Genomic DNA, 25,105 nt, shown 5'->3' with positions numbered 1-25,105 from the left:
TTTTTTCCTTTCATTAAAATTTATTCAAAGAACAGATGGGTATGGAGTTTTTTAACATTTAAAATGGTCTCTTAGGTGTTTAGAAGCAATGATACATGGAAGCTTGTCAACAAATGGCCTAGGGGGTAAAGAAGCTTGACGGCAACAGAGGACCAAATATTCTTTTAAATACTTTCAGAAACAGGCAAAACATTTTTTAGACACACAGGACACATAAAAGCAAACTCTACATTGTATTTTTTTGTAATTTAAATGTGTGGCTTCCTTAACAGTGAGGAAAAGTGGTTTCTTCTTGGATTCTACTTCTGGTTTTCTCTACAGATAACTTCTATTTGTGCTATTCTTCCACAATTCCTTTTCACATATTAGCAACATCAGTAGAAAGGAGACCTAGTGAGCTGAAATATTTGTTCCTCAGGCAGCAAGTAGAGGAGCCCTGCATTCAGTGCAGACCAAACCCCTGAGCTCCTGTGTGTGAATGGAACGCACTCCAGAATAAAGTCTCACAAATTGACTCCAGAAATATCTTAGCCATGGCTAGTTTTTTTTTTAAGCTGCTCATGATTTCTCTTTAGTATAGTCTGTCTCATCCAAAGGAATAAAATTTTCCTGGTCAACAACAGCAGTGGGATGGGCTGTTTAAGTGGATGACTTGGATGTGTTGAGGGCAACCGTGCCTAAAAGAAGGCACAAGAGTGAAATCCTTGGATATTTCTGCTTCATACATGAGTGGTGACAAATGTGAGTTATGTGTGAATGCAATCCCTGTTCTCTCTCCACTAAAGACAAAAGTCCTTTTTCTTTCAGAAAAAAAGTCTCTGCGCTCCTGCAGAATCATCAGGACTTCTGGTGAGCAGTGGTCTTGAGCATGTGCACATGCTGGCAGGCTGTAGTGAAGAATAAACCTTGAATCAAATCAAATCTTTCCAGCAGGGATATCTAGGAAAGTCACAAGGATCACTGAAGTTCCATTTCTTCCCAGAAGACACCCAAAAACATTAGCAGCAAATTACTGCAACATCAATATTAATTTTGGGAACACTAGGAATCCTTCCAGCGCTTTGGCTACACTTAAGATTGTCATACTGTAAGAAACATACTTGTTTAAAAAATAGTAAAAAGTAATCACAGTGGGTATGGAAAAAGCAATATTCTTGAGGCACAATGAAAGTTGTTATTCATTTGAGGTATACACCTTCTTAAAGATCTTTTTTTTTACACACTCAAGAAAAGCATGCAGATGTTACCACAGAGCCATGAAAATATTTCACTATTTTAAGGGGTTAATGGAAGGCAAAACAAAGCAGCTGTAACTTTAAATCCTGATAATTTAAAAGATGTTGCTCTGTCATTATTACAACTCATAAAAAATGTATTGTTACCATAACAACCACCTCATCACATGTGAGACTGCCTGCAAAACTCAAGCTTTCTTTAATCAGACAGACACATGGGCCCAACCCTGAAAATATTTCACTGATACATTCATGACATTTACTCTCTTGTAAAATGAACTTTAATGCACACAATGATTTTTTAACAATCATTATTGTAAGGAAAAAAAAAAACCCACACACGATTACCAGAAGGCTCAAACAGATTCTGCTTCTCCTCCTAGGAATAGGGTCGATGAATGCATTCAGTGTACATTCTCTTCGTTGCCATCATTTTCCTGGGGGTGCACCATGTATCATTTGAGTAACGCTGCACATAAATCCCAGATGGTGGCAGGACTTGCAAATGATCTAACGTGGCAGTCCCTACCTACATGCAAGGATTCATTGAAGAGAATTGCATTTTAATGGCAGTAGAACGTGCACCACCTGGCTCCATCTGATAAAAAGCCCACACAAAAGAGCAACCACATTTCCCATCCTGTGGGCCTGAGAGTGGTGGCTGAGTACAGGACCTGCTGCTAAAGTTGAAACATGGAGCTGGCTGGAAGGATGGCCATCCACAGGGATGGGCAGCACGTCCCCATGCCCTGTGGCAGGCCATTCCACAGCTGCTGTGCAGCACAGGTGTCTGGTGAGACAGACAGCAGTGCATTCACACTGCTCCTGGCTGCCCAAAAGTCATCTCTGCAGCAGCAGCCGCCTCACTCCTGTCCCAGACCTCCACAGGAGCAGATTCCTCCTTGGGCTGAAGCCCTCAGCCTGAATGAGCCAGCATCAAGGGAGTTACACCTGAAGTCCCATTCCCAGGGGAGCCTAATCTCCAAATTAATAGGTATCTGGGGACGTTGGCTGAGCTTAGAACAAAAATTTCGGCTTTGATTAAGCAGGGCTTAAGTTACACCCTCCAAATTTTAGTTTCCACAAACTGAAGTTTTCCTACAAAATCTTATTTTCTTGGATTTTTGTCAGTCAGTTCTCCTCTGCCACACAAATGATGTTTAATGTGCTACATTTGATTAAAAATGTAATAAATATATCCTTTCTTTCCATATGGGTATTTTCTTCAAGTTTTGCTAACTTTCAATCTTAATTGTTCTTAAGTGATGTTCAACAAGTAAATGCATACCTTTTTAACATATCCTCTTGTTTAATCATGGTTTAATCTGATTTTCTGCTTCAGATTTTAGGGGTCAAAGTACTTGGTTCAAATCCTAGAGCAAACTTGTTTTCTGTGCTTCCTTTGCTTTGTGTTTCCTGATTTTTTTTCCAGGTTGTCCCTAAACTTGCTCAATGTGCTCATACAGTCACTGGTGCTAAGTGCCCAAACTAGCTGTGTAAGTGGAATGTTGTGCACTTGTCATTATAGCATTCAGGCATCAGCAAATATCCCTCATGAAAAAGGAACAGCCCAGAAATATGTTTCTCCTTCAACTGAAATCCTATTGTATTCTGCTACTACCTTTTTTTCCCCCCATAGTTCCACAGACTGGACTAAATTTACCTGTAAAAAGAGAAGGAAACAAGAAAACAGCACAGAGAATTTATATGGTTCAGAGGAATATGTGCCTAATGTCAGAGAATGGTGGATTAGAGAAACCAGAGGTCTGACTCACTCTGGCAGTTCCTGACTTTCCTCTGTTTTTCTAGAGAAATGCACAAACACTTGGTGAAACGCCAGTCCTTGGCATGCACCTGCCTCACTGATAGCTCCCACACACACTGGGGAGGTGGGGATTACGTTGGGAAAGATTTAAAGGAAAAGAGGAAGAGAAAAAAAGAGGATGATAGGACAAAACCATGAGTGAATCCCGCCCACAGGTTCAGGGAATGGTTAAAGGCATTCTAAGGAAGAAAGATGCAATCCTCAGCCACCAATAAACCATTTCTCTCACGAGCCACTGCTAGAAAACACATGCTGAGTCATGGGCTCTATAAGCAGTAATTTTAGGAGAGATGATTGGATAGTGTGAATGGTCCCTTAAAACACTAATCTGCTTTGGAAATATTTTAGGTCATTCAAGGAATACAGAAAACAATCTTCCCTGAAACCCATCTGTCTGTCCAGACAGCTTTGGACCACAAAGAATTAGTTGTTTATTTTGCTCATATTTCTATTAAAAGGTTATATGTTAAACTTAGTTCTAAGGAGAGGAAAAATAATGGCACTCAGCCTCCATCCCCAAATGAGTCCCTCCTAGAATTGTTTCATGTTAAATGTCGAGACTGTTATGCAATTATATTTCAGATTCACACACAGACGTACTGTACTTGCATATTTAACTATGTTTTCCTATACAAGACCTGCTTTCTGTCTTTTGGACTGATTCACTGGCTGAAATGTCCCTTCTGGCCACATTTAAAATCTTGATTATAATCCTTGATGAAACAGTGAAGTGAACAATCCTTGTATTTAATCATAATAAATTAAACTAATGAGATTTCCTGGCAGATTTATTACTTCTCCTATGGATGAAATTCCACTGGCTGATTTTATGCAAGCCAAAGAAAGTCTTATATAAGGGGAGGGAGTGGGGGAAGGGGTGCATGATATTTTACTTGAAAACTGAACATTCCCTATACATTCCTAAGAACAACTAGGTTTGTGATTTTTTCCTTCACACTTGTATGAGAACCAGAGAGGAAGAGTCAAAGACAAAGTTCAGGGACTCAGCAGTGGGATGGAGAGGTGTGGGATAGTGCCAGGAATGGTTTTAGCCAGTAGCAGTCCTATCTGACACAAGGAGATAGGCTTTAGCTCTTTGCCATTGCATTCACGTAGTACAATACAGTGCTTTTGGCAGCACTCTAAAATATATACTACAAAATTGCATGTACTTATCTAAGACTATACATGAAAAAAAGGTAATATTTTCACTTAAATCCAAGAAGATATTGAAGTACTTTTCCTTTTTCATCAGGGAAAGCAGCTTAGGATGGGGTCTGGTCTTGACTCCGCAGAGATTTTTCTCTGTAATACAAAGACAAAGCCTGGATCCTGAGCTGTAAGTAGAATCAGATAGGAGGGCTTTCCTCCTTGAGTTTCCTGGTCCCTTTCAAAAGTAGGCACAAGACAAGAAGTATCCCCCTCTTCACATTTGTCTCAGGGCTGTACTAATGTTGGCTGATAGCAAACCAGAAGAAGACATACCACAGAGTAAGGAGACACATTGTCCAAGAGAGCTGTGACCATGCATGAACTCAGATGGGTGATTGTTAGCAACAGGATTGCAGAAGGTGTAGCAATAAACAACGTTCAGTGCATGAAAGGGCACAAAAATCTCCATATCCAAGTAATAGTAATTTGCCCTTGCAATTCTTTCCCTTCTTTTTCTCCTGACAATCAGATAAAGTGTGGGAGGCCATCTGTCTGCAAGAAGACAATCACGGCTCTGCCATCCCCAGTAGGGTGAACTTAGTCACTGCTCAAGGAGAATCACAGGTCTGAGTCAATTACTGCAGATTTCTACACACAACATGCTTGCTTCTTTGCTCCACTCAGATAGAAAACTATTTTTAAATGCAATCCTATGACTTTGTTTTCAGACCTCTTGTAATAAAACAGGAATTGCTTAATGTTTCTAGTTCTGAAATTTTAGTCATTCTTGCACCATCACTTTAGACCATGTAGTGCCGGTCCAAGGACATGGCTAAAATTTGTTGATGTGCCTTTCAAAGACCAGTCAATTTGTAAGCACTTTGTTAAAAGAAATGAAAAATGTTGTTTTCTGTTGCAGATAAAACTTGTTCCAGACACCAGCAGCAAACTCGGGCATCAAAGAATTTCTGGTCCAGTGGAGCCCTCACAAGCCTAATCAATACTTCAATTGGATACTGCCTGGCAGGGCACCATCTCTGTAATAATCTTCTGACTTCCTTCTCATTCTGTGAAATATCAGGTGAGAAAAATTCCCAATCCAGAAACAAACCAAGACACAGAGATATACAGCACAAGCAACAGTGGGAGAGCTGGGCAGCTGCTTCATCGCAGGGTTACAGGCTGCTGGCATTTGACTGACATTCCTACAGCAAAAGACAAACAAGCTCTGGCTACTAACATTCATTTTTCTCTCTCCTGCATACCTCTCTCAGAAGTGGCAAGCCTCTGATAATTGCTTCTGGATTCTCCCCTAAGAAATGGGTAAGTGCACTGTGCAAATGCAAACACAACAGAAAGAGAAGAAATTATATTAAATTTCAGTGTTCTTACTTTCTTCTTGTCTAGGTTAGCTGCTGCTGGGTGAGTATGGATTCAGCATGGTATACATGGAGAATTTAATTAAGGAGGGCCAATGAAAGCAAACCTTTCCCTGCTGCAGGAAGCAGTTATACAGAAAAGTAAATTTTGATTGTTCTTCATTCTTGAACTCTGTTTGATTACATCTGGTAAATATTGTGCCCTAAAGTCATTTAATTATTCAGTTTTTCCACTTTTAAATAATATTAGTGCTGTATGAAAGGTTACCTGGAGGGCCAATTTTAATGGCTGAATACATCCTGAATAAAAATATTCAAAATTATTTCCAAATGTTTACCAACCCCAGCTTTAATAATATTCTTTTACAAGCATAGTTAAATTTCAATGTGTACATCAAACTTCATTCATTTTTCAGATTTAACTGCTGGGCTACTCCAGTTGTGGATTTCTGGATATTTTGGAAACAGGTGGCTGTTAAACTAAGTTCTGGTTGAGAGGACAGTATTAATCAGTATATTGCAATCTGCAAGACACTTAAGACTTGGATCCCGCATTAAATCCAAATCTACCCTCACAAGACACTAATTATGGAAATGCATTCGTATATTTCAGTGATATCAGTTACACATCGGCATCTGCCTCAGACAGACAAATTAAAAAATACTGCTGCAAGTTAAACATGGGGCTCTTAGACACATGGGAAGGGAGATGCAGCACCAGGCTACCACCCTTTGCAGTAGAATTTCATTTCTATGCAGTTATAATTGTTTCAAAGATGATAGATAATTTCCAAATACAATCACAGAATAAAAACAGACAAAAATCAGAAGTTAGCTGAAACCTTTCAGTATAAAAACCTCGTATTTTTACATTGATTAAAGTCTCAGACTGAGCAAGTATTCATTTGGAGTCACTAGACTACACTCTCCATCATTTTACATGCTGCTATTTTGTGCAATAAAAAGTATAGGAAGCACAGCAGTATCTGTCAAAAGTATTGGCAAAAATAAGGCACTCAATTTCAGCAATTTTGCTAGTTATAGTATAAAAAATTGTGCTATTACCCTGCCTATAATAAATAATAATCTTCACAAGGGTTTGAAAAAATGATATTACAGTCATGTGAATTCATAACTCTCAGGATATATAAATGGAGAATAATATCTAAGGTAAGCAAAGCCTTCTGAAGCCTTCCCTTACTAATCACAGTCATGCAGTAAAGACAGTGCAAAGTTCAGCAAAGCCAGCTGGAAGTCTTCTGTGAGCCTCAGGAAGGATTGATCAGACCACGACAAAAGCACTTCAGTCAAACATAAATAGAACTCACATTCATTCAATAATGGTATATCACTAGTTTAAAAGACAAAGAGCTTTTCTGTCTTCTAAAAAAAGAACATCTGAGTTGAGAGTGTGATGTAAAAACCCTCACAAGTAGATGAATCAAAATGGATTTTCACCATCTATTGGGTCACACATCTGTAACCCAAGCCCCTTGGTTCCTGATAGATTTAGTGTCTTTTCCAAATCATGAGACACTTTCCTGTTTAAATTGCTGAGGCTTTACTTTTAGCACTGCAACAATAGGGGCGATTCAGGCAGAGGTAACTTTCTTCACGGGAAAGGAGATCTGGTACAGCTTGAACCCATTGCAGAAAGAAAAAAGAAGAAAAAAAAAGAAAAAAGAAAAAAGAAAAAAGAAAAAAGAAAAAAGAAAAAAGAAAAAAGAAAAAAGAAAAAAGAAAAAAGAAAAAGGAAAAAGAAAAAGAAAAAGAAAGAAAAAGAAAAAGAAAAAGAAAAAGAAAAAGAAAAAGAAAAAGAAAAAGAAAAAGAAAAAGAAAAAGAAAAAGAAAAAGAAAAAGAAAAAGAAAAAGAAAAAGAAAAAGAAAAAGAAAAAGAAAAAGAAAAAGAAAAAGAAAAAAGACTGGCAACAACCATGTAATTTGTCAAAGTGAAAGGCAAATATTTGACAAGGTTAGATAGACTCAGATAGACTTCTCCAAAGGAATAACATGTGCACCCTTACTGGCAGCAGGACTCTGCTGTGATGAATATATCTGTTTCTTCAGGCCTCATGGGAATGTGGACCTGGGATTGGTGGTGCTTGTCTCAAGCTGAGGTGTCACTTGGGCTGGAGATCTGGTTTACAACCACACAAAAACAATCAACCAAACCCACCCAGACAAAAGGGACATGTCTATATTTTTTGTCTCTGAACTGAAATTCTCTGAAGTGACTGGATGTTGATGAGCTTCCTGGTCAAAGAATGGACTTTCCTTGAGGTACCTCTAGTGCCCATTCTGAGCACCACAAGAGATGCTACAGGGAAACAGAAAGTTAAATCTCTGCAGAAGCTCCAGGTTATCAGAACACAATGTGAAATGGTCACAGCCACTTCTTCCTCAGCACACCTTCTCATACCACCCTCTTTCAAAGTAAGGGGGAGAGAAGGAGAATAATCCTCAGCCAGCAGAATTTTTGATGGAAAGTCCATCTGGTTTTGCAGGCATGAGAGAAGACAAAACCTGGATCTCCTGAGGCTAATGACAGTTTGGAAACTACACTCCAAAGTCTTCACTGTGTTAACAATTCATTTCAGGAAATAAAAAATAATAGGGAATGAGGGTGAATGCTGTACTTCACTAGATGAGCAGTCCTGGAAAAGATTCCAAGAACTCCTTCATATATTTGAGAGTGCTACTGGCACCAAAATCATCTTGTTTTACTGTGATATTGCTTTCACCTAGGTGGATAAATGTTCAGCTTCCAATTTCCAAACAAATATCATCTCACTTGTGAGGTTCTTTGTCTTCCAAACAAAGATTTAGCATTTTGAGTTTTTCCTGAAGAATTTCAGCCTGATGGATATTGGCAGTAGAAGGCATGTTACATAATGCATGAAGAAAAAGATGGACACAAGAAGTGTCAGTTTTCCATTTTATACCCTTTCCCCCTGCAGCCTTTGAAACATATTTTATGCAGTTTCTTTATAATTCATACAAATATATAAAGGCTAACCCTTCACATTAGGCTCTCATGAATATACCATGCAAATTCATATGCAAAGCAGATGTAACCCTCAGGCCATTGCCACATGCCCATCTGTAAAAGAGGTACCACTGTGTCAGGCAGCATTTTGTTGTTTCTGGCAATCCCTCTGAATTTAAGTCGGTAATGAAACAAAATGGAACAGACAAAGGCAGTATATTTTACACTCCTTTACACTGGAAGTACAAGTACAGATCAACACACTGTCTCTAACCTTATGGGATTTTTAGCTGTCTCCAGGGTAAATAAATCAGCCTCTACTTTTGTTCCTTCTCTTAAAAATGCCCACAGTTCTGTCAATGATTTGAAAGTAGTGGTGTAGCAAGATATTATCTCAAAAACTGATTCCATATGTACAACAAACATCCTTTATTTCAAACACACATATATTTGCATTGCTTGCTCAGAGCTAGACTGCAACAAAACAAATGGATGATCTCATTCAAGAAAATCTTCTTTCTAATGATACATGTTTTCATCATATATTTTGATAAAGGAAATACCTTATCTTACTAAGAACTGGTCATTACATGAGTGTTAATATGGAACTGAAGTATCTGAAAATGTTTGCTTCAGCATGATCCAAAACCAACTGAAACCACTGGAAAGACTTTCAGTCTTTCCTGAACTTAGTCTTCATCCCTTCCAGGCACCATACACTCTCCTGCATTGATACTCCCACCTAAATAAAGTTGAAATATTTGTGCATCAAAGACAATTAGTCTGAGAAAAGCAAGAACAAAAAATACTTTCAAAGAACAGTTTCTACTAAAAATTTAATATCAGTATTTTACCACTAGGCTAAAACAGCATAATACAACCATGAATGTTGACATAAGACATGCATTAAAATCTTAATTAAAGTGCATTCTGCATAACAGCAAGTCTTGGCAGTGCAAGCCATCTACAAAACACTATGAATTGCATTTGAAATTTGAAGAGTGTGTGGAATTCTTTTTAAAAAAAATACATCATTTTTCTCAAGAGACAAGGAAGTTTAATAGCATTAAAATTGCCATGCACTTTAAGTTTGCCTGAAATTACACACATATCATACAATTTGGTACTTATAAATGTTATTATTTATCTTACCCAAATCTATCGTGCTATCTAGGCTGAGGTCCCAGTAAACTGATGTTTTTGCAGAAGGGCTTAACACTTAACGCTCTGATCCAACAAATTCCCTCCACCATAATCTCTTTGGAATTCATAATTTATTATACTTAATGAGACTTCTAACATGCAGAAAATTAGACAAGTCGTTATGTCTTCAAAGGATCACTTCCTGCCAGGCAAAACTAAGAAAGCAGCAGACACTCAGTAGAGGGATGGATGATCGCTCAGGCTCAGACAAACAGCTCAATTTTTTTTTAATGTATGAATTAATCATCTCCAGTTACCTCTTATGAAGCCATTGCTGCTTAGTTTTTACATATAACTGTATGACTCAAATCTTTATATTCAAGTGTTGCACATCTGTCAATTAGCATTAATGTGATACAAGGCTCTCTATTTTAGGCTTTATGCGAGCTTAAAGTAGTTAATTTCCTCTCAGGTGCTCCTAAGCATTGAGCTTAACTTCAAAACACTTCTCTCTCTTAAAACTTCATTTATCTCTTTGTCAGCAGAAATTCTGTTTCTTTTAAACAAATACTGTTGTGTTGACACCATGACAACCAATTTGCACAGCAATAAAAATATCGTCCTTGTCCTCCACTGCTTCTTCCCTTCCTTTGGATCTCACATGCACAGTGCTGGATCAGGACTTAAAGGGTCTTCACCAAAAGAGACCACCCCAGACATCGTTCCTGGGGAACATCAACTGGTTCAAATTAAAGGCTTAGATTCAGACTGACACTCAGAAAACTGCTCTTGCTTGAGCCAATTCATCTCCATAACACAGAGGAGGAAGTGGCCCTTGCCATGTAAGAAGGGCTATTGCACCCTTGTGAGGAAGCCATTGTGCTGTCTGTGCTTGGTTATGGTTTTATTTTAGAGGGAAGCATACTCAGTAAACCTGGTAAAAGGAAGCTATGAGAAAAATGGGAAGATGCTAAACCAGGGTTGAGGTCAGCAAAAAACAGATGCCAGTGTAAGAAGGTGAGCCATATTCAGAAATAATAGGATATGAGTTTACACTAGGGAAACCAAGTGTGGTAGGATTGCACGTGGAGACAAGATTCTGGTGTGAGGATCTTACATTTTCAGCCCTTTCTTTTCTCCAGAGATTAATTTTCAGGGTCTGATGTGGTTTCCACTTTTCCATTCCTATATAACAGATCTTGGTTTCACTTCCTTAGGCTATGGGACCAATCAATCTGAAAGGAGAAAAATGGGAGATGAAAATGCTGTTTACCCACGTTTACCCACATTTACAGCTAAATATTTGCTCAGAACTGCCCATTCTTTCCTAAGGGGACTTTGGAGGAAGAGACTGGAAACAAGATACAACAAGACTCATCTTGTTTTTTTTCAGCCTCTAACACTGCTCCAAGATAGGAAAAGCAGAATGTGGGAATGTGCAGAATTAGGGAAGACCTATTGAGCCACCAGCTTTCGTGACCAGCATGGAATCAGTGTTAGCTGTTTTTTCCTTTGGGGCTGAAGGACGGGATTTAGCATCTGGAATGATTTTTTTGTGCTATGGTTTCTTTAACTGCTGCCTTTGCAATGTACCAAAGAAGCCAATGCTTCTTGAGATTTCCTCTGCATTTACCTTTTCTCATTAGAATTTATTTTAATAATCACACATTACTCCAGAGCAGCAAAACGTGCCCTTGTTTCTGTCAGAAACATTGCACTTGGTATGCAAAGTTGTTTTTAATCTTCAGATTGGTCTGCATACGTATAGATAGCGCCTTACAGCACTGTTTTTGCAGATTTAATGGGGAAAATGTACGTACTGGGGCAAAGTAATTGGATTTCGGCTGAGAAGCTGCATTTGAATGAAATCAATAAAGATTCTGTCATCTAATATTTTAAGTTTGGTACAATGTGTATACTGCAGGTCAGTGTAAATTCATTAAAAAGATCAATGCGATGAAATTTGTCTTGGGTGCCTTGAAATATCCTAGGGTGACTTGAGAGGAAGTTGCCAAGGAAACAAGAGATGCAACTCAGAGAAATATTTAGGTGTTTTAACTTGATGTCTGAATTCTACTGAGTTTCTGAGATAGTATAATATAGGAAGTTGTCATGGAAACAAAATTCAACAAGTGGTTAATGAAGAGCCAGGCCAGGCAATTCCTGCAGGTGGCTGTGTCAAACAGTTTGGACCAGAACATCCTTAAAAAATGAGAACTCTCCACAGGTCCTTGGTTGTTGGTTTTCACAGCAAACAAGAAGAGGAAATTATGCTTAGGCACCAAAATGGTAGATACATTCTCAAAACTGCTAACAGACAGACATCTTTATAGATATGTTAATTTTTGATGATATAAACCATAACTCCTTAACCAGCATCTAGAAGCTCTCCTACAGGTAGTCAACCTGCTTTAAAGTTCAGATATAATTCTCTTGTATTATTGTCCATATTAAATGAAACATTTTAATTAAAAATACTTTTAAAACTCAATTTGTATCTTAATTGATGCCTCTTCCAAAGGCTTTTTGTTTGACATGATGTTTTGGTTTTGCTCTTTTACCCTAGGTTTAGCCTCATGTGTACTTTTCTTCAATAGTAAATCCTTGCCAAACTTATTTTAATTTCTGTAATAGAACATAACAGTCATTTTCCAGGATCATGCAAGCATCAATATTTTTCTTCCTTTATTATTCCATTTCAGCCTCTCAATTTCCTGTCTCATTAGGTCTGAGGCATTTGTTAGCATGTGTACAGTGCTTTAGGGCCTCAGCACTGAAAACCCATAACTTCCTATCAAATTCAAAGGAGAAATCTAAGAACACATACAGTAGCATGCAATCCATATTCTTTTTTAATGCATTGAGGAAACCATGGCATTGGCAGTCTCAAGGAGATTAGCTGATACAGGCTCCATAACTAAACATGCAGAAGGCATTTCATTCTGTTATACACAGAAATAAATATATATACATTCTGTTCTATGCAGACAGACCACACCTAATGAATAGATAAGATAGAAAGGTAATCTAAATACTTCTGCATGGAAACTCCTTTCACAAAGTTACTTAAAATTCACAATAATTTTATTTCCTCAATGGAATACCCTCAAATAGTTGTTCCTGGGAAGTATTTCATATCTAACACTCATACTAAGAACATAATACTATTTCATTTGCTAAAAAGGCTCCTGACCATGATGTTTTAGTTTCAGTCTGTCATTTGTTAAATATAAGGCTTTTTGAGACTTTTCACAAACATTTTTGTCTGCCTTGAACAGCAAGGGATTAAGATGCCAAGTACTGGATGACAATATTTGTAGCTACCTCACTATTTTCAGTTATAGCTACAATTGTGAAATTTACATTATGTCATTTCTGCCAGCTACACACACACACACACACACACACACACACACACACACACACACACACACAAGTGGGACATTTTGAAGCATATCTGTGCTTGCATTGGAATGAAGTTAAATAAAGTTTGTGTCATGTGCTTGGCTATATGCCTTTAATGAGGTTTAGCTTTTTCATGAACACAGAAAAATCTTCTCTTTGATCCCTCCACCTCCTCCTCACCACTGTACCACAAGGGTGACAAATGTTGGTGAAGCATCCACACATCTGTGGTCCTGTCTCCCTCTGCCTGCTGCCCCAGGTTGTTCCTCATTTAGTGCAGCTGCACTGATGGTGAACAGGAGAAAAAATAGGAAATCCTACCCAAAAATTCAACATTTCTAGCTCAGCAAAACCCTTCCAATTTGTTATAAGATTTTTGGGAGGTTTTTTTGACTTAAAGAAAGGGAACGTAAGATGGAATATTGCTTTCAAATCTGTCTTCACATGAGCTTCACAAGGTCCAGATGGATGCTTGGATAGAAGAAAAAAGAGAATCAAACTTTCACAATCTCAATGAAATTGTGGAAATATCAGCACTTCCCCATTCCTCTGAATAAAGATTTCCAGGAAAATTTCAGCTTTTATGTAAGTTTCTGGACTTCATGGTCATGTAGAAAAGTGCTTAAAAGGTTTAGAAAGAGAGGACGATAGGCTAAGCCTTGTATAGGATTTTTTGTATGCTTTTTTTAACATCTACACATTATTGAGAGGCTGAAAGCATGATACATGAATGATTGGCAGTGGTCAATTATCAAGACTCCAAATGTAAACCATATTTAACATGAATGCATGCCCTTGGAAACCACACACAATCTCTTTTACCATCAATCCTTCCAGTAGAAAATCAAAATAGAAGTAGGATTTTACCAAGCACCAGATGACATCCCTGAGCTGTGAAGGGTACAGTAAGATAAAGAAAGGAAAAATAATTCATTGTCATTCCCAACATAGTAGTTAAGCCTACCTTGCCCTTAAATGTATTTCGCAAACTGTATGATTCCGTAATTGTACAGCTTTGTGCTAAAGATAATACAATAACCTTGAATTGTGCTTCATAGCAACACAATCAATTAACTACTTATATGGACAAACACTTGAATATATTGCATTGTGTCTGGATGCTCCATTACACTTCTCTTGCAGACTGCATTCAATTAACTCAAGGCTGCTGCAAGTTCCTGACCATGCTGCAGAATAAAATCCTTCAGTGAAAGGGTGTTTGCCCTTTGTGTGTCAAGATATTCAAACTTTAAACTTGAATGAGTCCTCTGAAAGTTTAATTGAAACACTATTAGTGCTAGAAAGTCTCTTTTTAAGGCCTGTTGCAGTTTAAGGCAGCTGAGGAAGCAAATCTGACTCTGGCTCACTGCTCATTGCCCAAAGATGATGTAGTCAGCTGGATAAAGGCAAAAATGCATCTTTCTTTGCTATGCAGTCAAATGCCGTATGTTCTCTGGATTTTATTTTTTTAATAGCTTTTATTAGAATTTATCAACTTCTTGAGATCCTAGGTAAAGAGGTATGGGAATTAAGAACCTTAAATTTAGGTGGTTTTTAATCTTCTCTACTATTTGTATTAGCTTACAAGAAAAAAGGTGCTCTGCTATAACAGCAGTATTTTCACAGCAACTCATTTTGCTTGGTGTTCTGAAAATACAAGCTGAAAGGATATTGAAGCTATGGGAATCCTGGGATACAAAGTTATGCTATTTTATTAATCATCTGTCCGTTTTAAATGCCCACATAGGCCAGCATTTATGTAAGAATCATCGGCATCACTGGGTTTCTTGTATTCTTTGTAATGACCAGTGCTACTATGTTCAGTCAGGGGTAACAAATTATACTTTACCTAACTAATACAATTATAATTTCACATTTTGACTACTCACATAAAGCAATTTGCATCCCATACACAAATTTAATGCTTGCACCTGTGAAATTGGCAGCAGTTCTATAAAGAAAACTGATTCCTTATGAATGATTTTTCAAACTGTAAATGTGAAAACTCAACCTTAAAAAAATTCAACAGTCCTTTTTCCATTAATGTAACTTTCAAAATTAATAGGTCTGTGAGCTTTTTATTCTTGAAAAACATAGTGGAGAGAGGCCAGAGCTGTCTTCCCAGGAGAAGTCTGTTAAATAATAAATATAAACCCCAATAACTTTCAGGCACTTCAAACCAGGCACAAAATACAGAAAATGCTCAGCAGTTAGTCAGTAGATCAGAACCAGGGATTCTAGTAATTTTTATTCACTGGCGCAACTCAGGGCAGTTTGTCTCTCACTGAACTGCTGTTTACACGAAGCATCCGCACCAGAAGAACATTTTAAACATCTTGTGTATGGAACTTCTCACTAGGAAACAGCTGGTGATATGGCAATTTAACAAAAATAAATTAAATCTATACATGACCTTCTCAAAGGCAGAGCAGTTTGCCAGTGTTTTGGGGAAAATTCTCCTGTTGATTACATCCTCTTTCACAAATTTTCAGGTCTCTTCTGATCTGCAGACCCTCCCTGCATCTTCAAAGTAAGGACTCATGGGTAAATTGAAGCCTGTGGCCAATTGACCTGGCAGGGACTGAGCAAGAAAATCCACATCAAAGGGTACAGGGAATCCAGTCAGCCCCTTGCTCAGCATCAAGGCAGGAGTCATGCACTGTAGGATGTGACTCGTGCCCAGGATGTGAAAGCCAAGCCTCTGGCAAAGCTGGTGTGGTCTGCTCTCAGTGAACGATGACAGGACAGAGGACAGAGATAAGGCTGCTAAATGCCAGTTGTCCCTTGCTGGGGGGCTGCAGCATCTGGGGTGGACACCTCCAGCAGTGAAACCTGCTTCTCCTCCATCGGAGAAACTAGACCACCTGCTATCAAACACATCTGGTGCAGGGTCTGCTCACCCTGACTGTGGCATCCTTCGTTCCAGGTGGAGAAATCCTGACCTCTTTCTTTCTTGCCCAGCACTTTTCAGCCATTCCCTGCACTGGACAGAACTGCATTGCTGAATTGGGCCACCTCTCAGCAGCGACCTTGACTTTAGACTGTGCCCCTCACTGGGCAAGCAAAGATCTGTTCAGAGCTCACATAAGCACAGGTGAAAAGTTGAAGTGTGCTACTGACAGAGAGATTTTTACTAAAATGTATGTGAGAGCCTGAGTTAGCCTGTGGTGAAAACATGGTCTCAGTCTAGATACTCCATCACAAGAATGACAGATCCAAAGTGCACCAATGCACTGTCCTAAATCACACTGTTGCTAGTGCCAGGAAAGGAAAGCAAGTAAAGCAAGGAGGTAAGGACAAAACATGATGAGTGAAAATATGTATGTGTATCCATAAGCATATGTGCCCACCCTACACACACACTACATAACCTAATTGCATTTCCCATGATAACACCTTCAGGAAGACAGTTCAATTTCAGCCATGAAACATAGCCCCATTTTTTGGGGTATGTCAACTGATTTCAACGGGCAGTTTACTAGTTGATAGTTTGAGGCTGAAGGAAAGAGTTTCATTCATTTCACTGAGGGTAATCGTGGTGTGCAAAGGCACTGATTAAAATTATTAACTGAAAGAGGGTCAGAAGTGAGAGAAAATCTCTCTGCCCCTCCTGCCTCTACTCACTTCCTGATCCTCGGCACTGGGTTCCTCAACCTTTGCCACAACTTGCTGGTAAATAGTCTGGGCTAAAATTAGGTATATAGGAAAGGGTAGGTGTTACCATCTGGTGCATGTTGTTAATTCTTGATGGCCCGATAACATCTATTTTTTATGTTCTTTATTAGCTTTCAGGGGAGGAGAACACAGGGATGGGGCTCTAGTGCCACCATCAGTGGTTTGCAGTATTTTCTGCTTTTCTTCAGTTAACAGCCACCTCTGTCACAGCAAAGGAGTTTAAGAACATGCTAGGTAAGACAAGTGACCATGACAATATTTGAGATATTAGCCTTAATTTCAGTGCTTTGAAATCACCACTGCTTTTTCTCAACTGGTTCTGAACTCTCCGTTTTCATTCTCCACCTACAATCATGCTCCCAAAGATGGAGTAAATGAGCCAGATAAGAGACTTAGCACACATAAATCTCAGCCTCTTAGTAGGTAGTAAGCATGTAAGTGATGGTTCTTTAAAGACAACAGCTGAAGGCCTGAGCTGCCTTTTTGATCTTTTACATTATACATGGCTAAGTATTTTGCATCATGCTCAGCTAAGCACACTGCAAACAAAACCTGGGAAGAGAAAATAACTCAGAAATTAACTCAGACCTCTCAAACTAAAGAGAATCTTCATCATAGGTCAAATTTTCAAGTGAAAAGTTCATTAAATATTTTAAAGGTTAAAAGAGGCTACCTTTTTAATACAAGCTTGGCATGCATTACAAGTTTTCACCTGGAATCCTAAGCTTTATACTGACCCATTACTTTGGAATTCCAGCTTTATGTAGACTTACTCTCATCTTGCACGTCCTCATAAAAACTCCTTCATTGCATGCTACCAGTCATCTCTTCCTAGAGCTCATGTTGGTCATACTCAGTAATTATCATTCTTCTCCAAGGTGACAGAGATTCACTATGACACCAGCTGTGACAATTAAGTGCCTCATCCTCTAATGAACCAGATGATGCAGCAGTCCAGCTCTCAATCCATTGAGCTGCCATCCTGGCTGGGTGCCTCTGCCATCTTGACCTGTCTGCCCAAAGCCCTTCCTGAGAAAGCTTGGCTGTGTTCTTCCAAGTGCATGAAAAAGCCAACAAGCCAAGCACCGCTTTCAGGACTGGCAAGTATATTTGTTTTCAGCATCTCTGCGGTGAGTCAGTGAGACAGATGTACTCTGGAGGGCTAGCAAAGTCACATTGCCTTTTTATGAATAGCTGAGATATTCAAAACTGCAAAACAGCTTCCCAGAGGAGGCAAATGCACCCCAGCCTGAGTCGGCTTAGGCCCTCCTGGAAGGCTCAGTGTCTGGAAACATTAAGAAGTAAGAAATATCAACAGCAACTGTAAATGTCAGCAAAGAGAGTTACTACTCACAAGTGATACATTAAAGATCCCCATCCAGTGGGAAAACTGTATCTGATATTAAGCTCTCCCCAGACATAGAGCTTTGCTACAGAAAGATGGAATACTTGCAACTGAAATAGATAAATGCTCTGGCTGCTTTTAGAAAGCCTCCTGAATTATGTGCCTTTTTCAGTCTAAAGAGATTTATAGCTCAACATGAGCAGGCTCTACTAGAACAATCAGAAAAAAGGGAATGTCTGCAGGTGACAGTGTTACCCAACTCCAGCACACCATGTGACCTAGAAGCAAGAATTGTTAGATACTTAGCTCAATATTTCTAAAATTGTGGTCTGTGATGTTTCTAAGGGTCAATAAAAGATACAAAAGAAGTTTACAATGTTAAATATCAGGAGCAGCTGCAGTTCATTTCTAAAGGAGGTGGGTTTTGGATGTGGATTATAACACGAGGCTGCAATGTTCACAAGATGAGGAACTCATACACCCTCAGCTGCCACCAGCAGCTCAGTTCCTTCAAGGTAAAGCATTAATTAAAATCACATGTAGCAGGCAATTATAGTCTGGTTTGGTACCCCTGTAAGACATGGAAGGAGCTATGTCTGATGCAGTGAGTAAAAGTGTTGGGATTACATGGAAAAAATGAGTCAAAAAATAGTCACAGATGGTTTAGAAAATACTACGCCTGACTTATAGGGAGCTATCTGTTGTTTTCTAGTCTGAATAAGCTGAGAAATTCACAGAAAGGATGATCAGTGATGAGAAAAGTGGACACCAGAAGCTGTCAGGCAAAGGCTTTGTTTGTGTAATGTAGCAGCATTTCATCAGCTTCCAAGAAAATTCACAAGTTCATTCCAGTTGAGGACCATCACATGCGCTGCTGCTATGAAGAAATGAAAGAAAAAAGGTCTTGCAAATATGAAACTATCACCTATAGTACCCACTGAGAGAAAAACTAAATAGTTGTATCCCTAAATCTTATTCACATACCCCTTCTCTCACAAACAGACACGCAGAGTATGCAGAAGAATAAGGACTGCTTGCTAATCCCTGGCTGTTGCAAAGGAAGATAAGTAATCCTCTGTAATCAAATCTGTATGAAGCCTCCGTTTCTTCATAATAAAGCATTCATGTTACAGATGCCCTGCCAGATTTTACCATCTTGCCTTTATATTGATTCTTAAATAGGAAAGCTATCATACTTCTGACTGCTTCTCATAAGGAGACTAATTAGATTATTTCATCATCTGGTTCATCAAAGAAGGAAATACTTAAGTGTCACAGCTGGTCTCAAACTAAATATCTAGTACCAAGATTTCAAGTGAAAATTATTACATCTTCATTGGGTAAGCATTTCATAAATGGCTAGTAAAAAATTATGAAGATAACAGATATAATCTCACATCTTTGGGCTGCAAAGGGAGTCAACTCTGCAAATGCATTTGGATTTATTTTCTCTTGCTTTTGCTAGTACTATCATCAAAGAGATTTTGTATAATGAAGAGATCTGAAAAGCTGAGAGAGCTATTTAGATTTCTGGCAAAGATTTATGACTGAGAATTAAAAACTCTGAGGCAACATCTTCATTTGAAGTGAATCTCTTGTTATTGATGCAACCTTTCCAATCAGAGTACTCACCACGATGGAAAGATAAACTACAAAAAAGCACATCCATCCCCCTTGCAAAGGAGCCATCCCACAGCTCAATCACTATTCACTGCCCATCATTCCTTTCTGAATTTGTAAAAGATCTTCCTCTTTTGCACACACTGTGTACATTCAGCAAATCCTCCTGTAAAGAAACTCGTGTGACAAAGCCACAACTTTGTTGTGCTTCACCTTCTATATATACACAGAGGAAAAGGCAAACTACTCATGTGAAAGAAGAGTTTGTTACCACAGTGATTTGGAGTGAAATGGCCACCTATCACCAGCAGACACTTAGGAAAAGGCCTAGACTTCACAGGGCTACTTAAGACCTCAAAAAGAGCAATGTGATAGTAGGCAAATAATTTCCTTGTAAGAGTGTTCTCATGAAAATCATATGTAAAAGTGGAGTCTTCATATTATATCAAAACCTCAGTAACTTTGTTATGGGATAATATAATCCTATTTCTCTTACAGACCTATAATGTCATTATGTAAATGGCTATACAAAGCCATGATTGTATCAACTAAATGAAATTGTTGTGTAAGACAGTTGCCAGCCTCTGCAAATGAGGCTTTTCAGCACTGTAATACCAGAAAGTTTCCTCCTATAATGCTAGAGGTAATATTAACATTGTTGATTCCTGTGGCATTTTTTACTTTGAGGTTTATCACAATTAACCTTGAAGAGCACAGGACCAAAAAAATAATAAATCTGTGGAAGTTGCATCATGCAGTGAAATTTGTAATAATATTTAGACTCCTCTTATGTTCTACACTCCCTTGACTTTATTAGAAATTTAGAAATCCTCATAAATTTGCTGGCCAGTTTACTTGGTCAAAAATAGCTCCTTATAATCTAAACTCTCTTGGGTACTTTAAAAAAATTAGGCTGTAGGCCTCATAAAAATTTTCAGCTGAAGTTTTGACTGGGTCACTTTGATGTGGAAAAATGTAATTCTTATGTCATAACTATCTTTTTGAAGTTATATGAACCAATAGATGAACCATGAACCTCAGAAAAGGACACATACTTTCTTTCTGAACTCAGCCTAATTTTTGGAGTGCAGAGTAACGGAAGATGCAAATCGTTTAAGACACACAAGCAATAGTTTGAGGGCAGTAAAAGTGCCATAAGAATATTTCCAATTAGCTGTCTCCTGAATTAATGGCATAAAGCTGTTACAAGACAGTGCTATTAAATAAACTGGCAAAATTTTGCGACAAACTTCAGTTAATGATCCTGTAAAATCATGACCCTCGATGCAGATATTTTTAGCCTATTACATCATTAGCTATTCTTAAATTTCTAACTTATCTCTGCCTTTGTGCTGGTTTTACTTTGAATGCATTTCATTTTCTACATAGTAGTCAGTGCGCAGCCATACTTTATGCTGAAAAAAAGGCCACACATGAAGTTCAGATTTTTGTACAATTCTGCAGCTGACCTGTAACCAGCAGTGTGCAACGTCTGCTGTGCTAAAAATGCTGGCCAGGGGACTGCACCCACTCTCCTGGGTTGAAAAATGTCTCCATCTCCAAAAAGGCAAAGAGATAGATCTTTACAATAAAGTCTCAAACATGTGAATGAGCTTGTCCACAGTAATGGTTTAGAGAACCATCAGCACTCCCATGGCACTAGCTGTGAAGTGTCCAGTATTCATTATTCCACTGCCTTTTGGGCACTGTTTTCCACTTTGTTTTCTCCTCTTTACAGACCCTCATTTTCTCATCTCAAAACTGTGTGTTACAGAAATACCCTTTAAGGAAGGACACAGAAGGGTAAAAAGAGATCTAAGATACCCCAAAGTGACTATTCCAGCAATCCCAGGTGCTTAAAGGACTGTAGGCTCCACAGTCTGAGGCAAATGGAGGCAATATTACAGACAAAATGAGAATGTATGACCTCCTTCTCCCTCAGCAGAAGTTATTGTTTGGGTTTTACACAAGAAAAGGAAAACTGAATATGCGTGCCTGACATCAAACCAGTCATAAGCAATACTGCTATTTTACTTTAACACAATTTACTTACTGACATGGGAAAAAGGAAGACATGCCACTGCATATTGAACAATAGCAGAGAAAAATCTTACTCAAATATTTGCCTTCACAGCATTTTAGTAGTAGTATTTCGTGGTAATCACATATCCTCTGAACAGAGAGAGACATAATTCTCTCCCAGGATTTTCCTGGGAAGCTGTGAGAAGGCTCAGAGAAAACAATTCTTATCTCTACTTGCTGCACCTGTTGTTATGCACCTGTGGAATGTGTTACAGAGATTATTTACCAAAGAGTGATTTCTTAATTGGACTCTGGTGATGGTGTTTGGATTGATGACCAATGAGGTCAAAGCTGTATTGGACTGCTTGGCATGGGCAATGGGTTTTTCATATAGTACAGGAGAGTGTAGCAAGAATAAAGTGATTGATCAGCCTTCTGCAACCATGGAGTCAATGCTCATCATTCCCCAGTGGGGACTGCTGCTACTACAGTATTTTAACCATGAATACTATCTCCCTAGCAGATCTGAAAAAGTCTCCTGAATTCTGTCAGGGCTATCATTTCCATAAAGGTCATCAAATGAGGCCTTACTTTCTTGTTTTGTTATCAAACAGGTAGCACCAGAGAAGTGATAAATAAACATTCCCTTGTAGATAGTACTCCTGCTATGGTACTGTTGTTGTCCTTTTTTACTTACAAGTTAGGCAACACAACAGAGAAATCACAAATCACACCTTTCTCTCATGTGGCTTGCACATTTTTATGTTCTTGTGGCAGCAGCCAATTTTGCTATTGCCACAACTTCCCATCCTCCAGCTAACGTTTACTAAGTAGCCCCTCATTCCCCCCTAATCACCAGATGTGGTGTTCATGTTTCCAGTCCCATGCCACACAGGATTCATGTTTCCAATCCCGTGCCACACTCTGTTATCTACAGATGTTTGTGGAAACAGATAACAAAAAAATAAATTTAAATCATGCAATTCTACAGACAAGCCTTCCTGACAGTTAAAAGAAATCTACAGGCACCTCCAGTAAAAAATATTTCACAAAATAAAGTTACTAATGTGTAAACGAATATTAGATTGAAGAAAACCAGTTGAGAAATAGAGAAGGAGGAAGGAAAAACTAAGCACCAAAAAACAGAGCTTATGGAAAGTCAAACTTACTTTGTTGTAAGCAAATGCAAATTACTAACTGAAATATAAAAATGGTCTGAAACAAGTAATGGAAATTTCAGATTTTTCTCATCACAGGGAAAGTATGAAAGATGATGCATTTCTTAAGAAAGCATTGTGATTGCAGTGTCAAGACCTCAGTGTCAACAGTGCCTCCCAGCCCTCCTTTTCATAAGACAGGTAGCTAAAAAGCCAAAAAGCCAGAAGGGAGGACCACTACAGAGCTCTGCCTGCAGTTTGGCAGTCAGAGTACTTCCAAGAAAGCCTGGATGTCTTGAGACCAGAAGAATTTTGAATCTCAGCCCTCAGAGCATGGCCCATAACTCTCTAACCCCAAAACAGCCCATGTGCAGGCTCAGACCCAGAGCTGAAAGCCCAGGCTCTGCGGCACATCAAGAGTTCAGCAGGTTAAATAAAAAATGTTGGCGAGTAAAAAGCAACCTTCTTTAGAAAATTTTCAGTCTACTTGAAGAACAACCCTGACAAGAAGGTGATAACCTCAACTCCTTTATGCCAGGAAGGAAAGTCCTCAAAGCTAGGCCCAGCAAAGTGACCCAGCCCCATTAGAACAGCTCTGATGTCATTTTAGTGATGTCAAGGCACATTGAAGCTGCCAAAGAACCCACAGAACCATGCACCTGCCCAACCCCCTGCAGGCTTCCCATGCTTCTGAGATGTGGCCAGGGTTATGGGAACACACCTGGGCAGCTGCTATGCCGTTCACTTATCAGTGACAATGTTACGCTTCCAGAAGATTACAAAGCAAAAATAGATCCATTAAACAGCCCCCAAGCAAGCTTTCAAACCATGCATGGTATTGGGACATCTCTAACCAAATAAATAGTACCTTTTCCCCACAAACTGGTAACCTTAGGACACTGACAAGTAAAAATATGGTGATGTTAAATTTCTAGCAATGCACATATCACTGTTATTCAAAGCACTGCGTACTAGTGATTCGCACTACTCCAACAGGTCAGCTTTGCCTGCACACACACATGCACATACACAATTCTCTCCACAAAAAACTGGCAGACCCAGTCATGGAAACATTGAAGGTCAGGTAGGGGCTGGGTATAGGGCTCTCGGCAACCTGATCTGAACAAAGATGTCCCTGCTCGTTGCAGGGAAGTTGAACTACATGACCTGTAAAGGTCCTTTCCAAATCAAACTATTCTATGAAAAAACCTGCCAGCTGGGACACCACAAGACTTCTTTCAGCAACTGGAACATAGCTTGTGTCCCTTGGCTATTCTCCAGCCCCCTTCCATTCTCCTCCTCTTATGTCCAATCCAAAATAAGCAGTAGGCAAGTCTTTATTGGCATGTTGAGGCTAATGAATGCAATTATCAAGGCAGAGTAGCATTATCTCCTGCAATTTATAGTTGTTTATGTAATTTGGAAATCTATTTTTAAAAGTCAACCCTTTGCTGCTGCTGACACCTATCCAAGCTGAATGCTATGAAGAGGTACGACCTCCTCACTTATCTCACTTCTTTAATAATGTCTAATCTTGCAAAAGAAGTTTTGCTGTTTCCACAGGAGTACATGCCTAGCAATCATTATTCCAAAAACATATCTTACTGATATAATTCTTTTTACTTCACAGAAGTTTAAAAATACAAGTAAAGGTCATATGCTAATTTGACATTTCAAAATCACACTCAAACCTGAAGATTCATAAAAGTTTGATTATGACACTTGATGTACTCCACGTATAGAAAAAGCTTAAAATTACTTCTTTTTGTAATGCAACTGAGTTTTTTTGCAATAACACATAATGTTAAAAGGCTTTAAATAGTAGAGAATACCTAGCCAAAGAAACTTTTACCATTGTCCTGCTAAAACAACAACAGATGTACCAAACAACATACTTTCTGAAAATTCTTCAGTAATCACAGTTGTCACTTGTTGTCACAAGAAGAATTTAGAGCTTAAAAAACCCTTTTAATTTGTTAATGTTGTAAGTAAAATACACACTCCACCAATTTTTTATTTGAATGTGTGATGCTAGAATACTAAAGAAAATCCCATTTAAAATGGGGGAAACAACCTTACAATTTCTTAGGAACACTGAAGATGTGCATAATACCTAGACTGATACTTATTAAATACACCTTTAATATCTCATTACCATCCT

At 38.6% G+C, this 25,105-nt stretch overlaps 1 protein-coding gene across 12 annotated transcripts in view; it reads right to left on the bottom strand.

Annotated features, from left to right (window-relative positions):
* The window catches only part of LOC141730099 (N(6)-adenine-specific methyltransferase METTL4-like), a 52,612-nt gene that overhangs the window by 6,428 nt on the left and 21,079 nt on the right, over positions 1–25,105 (bottom strand). For 2 of the 12 annotated variants that reach the window (XR_012581551.1, XR_012581556.1), the window contains 2 exons: positions 10,838–10,955; positions 5,478–5,544 (listed from right to left, as the gene is read on the bottom strand). The exons of 2 other annotated variants lie outside the window; for them this stretch is intronic. The gene's annotated coding sequence lies outside the window, so the exon portion shown is untranslated. Of the gene's footprint in view, positions 1–1,583; positions 1,765–5,477; positions 5,545–8,078; positions 10,956–25,105 lie in introns of those variants that run through there. 8 more of the 12 variants (XR_012581550.1, XR_012581555.1, XR_012581547.1 and 5 more) reach the window with 5 other exon arrangements.

This window comes from Zonotrichia albicollis, chromosome 9, assembly GCF_047830755.1.
Source record: "Zonotrichia albicollis isolate bZonAlb1 chromosome 9, bZonAlb1.hap1, whole genome shotgun sequence".
NCBI lineage: Eukaryota > Metazoa > Chordata > Aves > Passeriformes > Passerellidae > Zonotrichia > Zonotrichia albicollis.
Note: the sequence above shows the minus strand (reverse complement) of the source record. Positions and strands in the feature narration are given on the sequence as shown.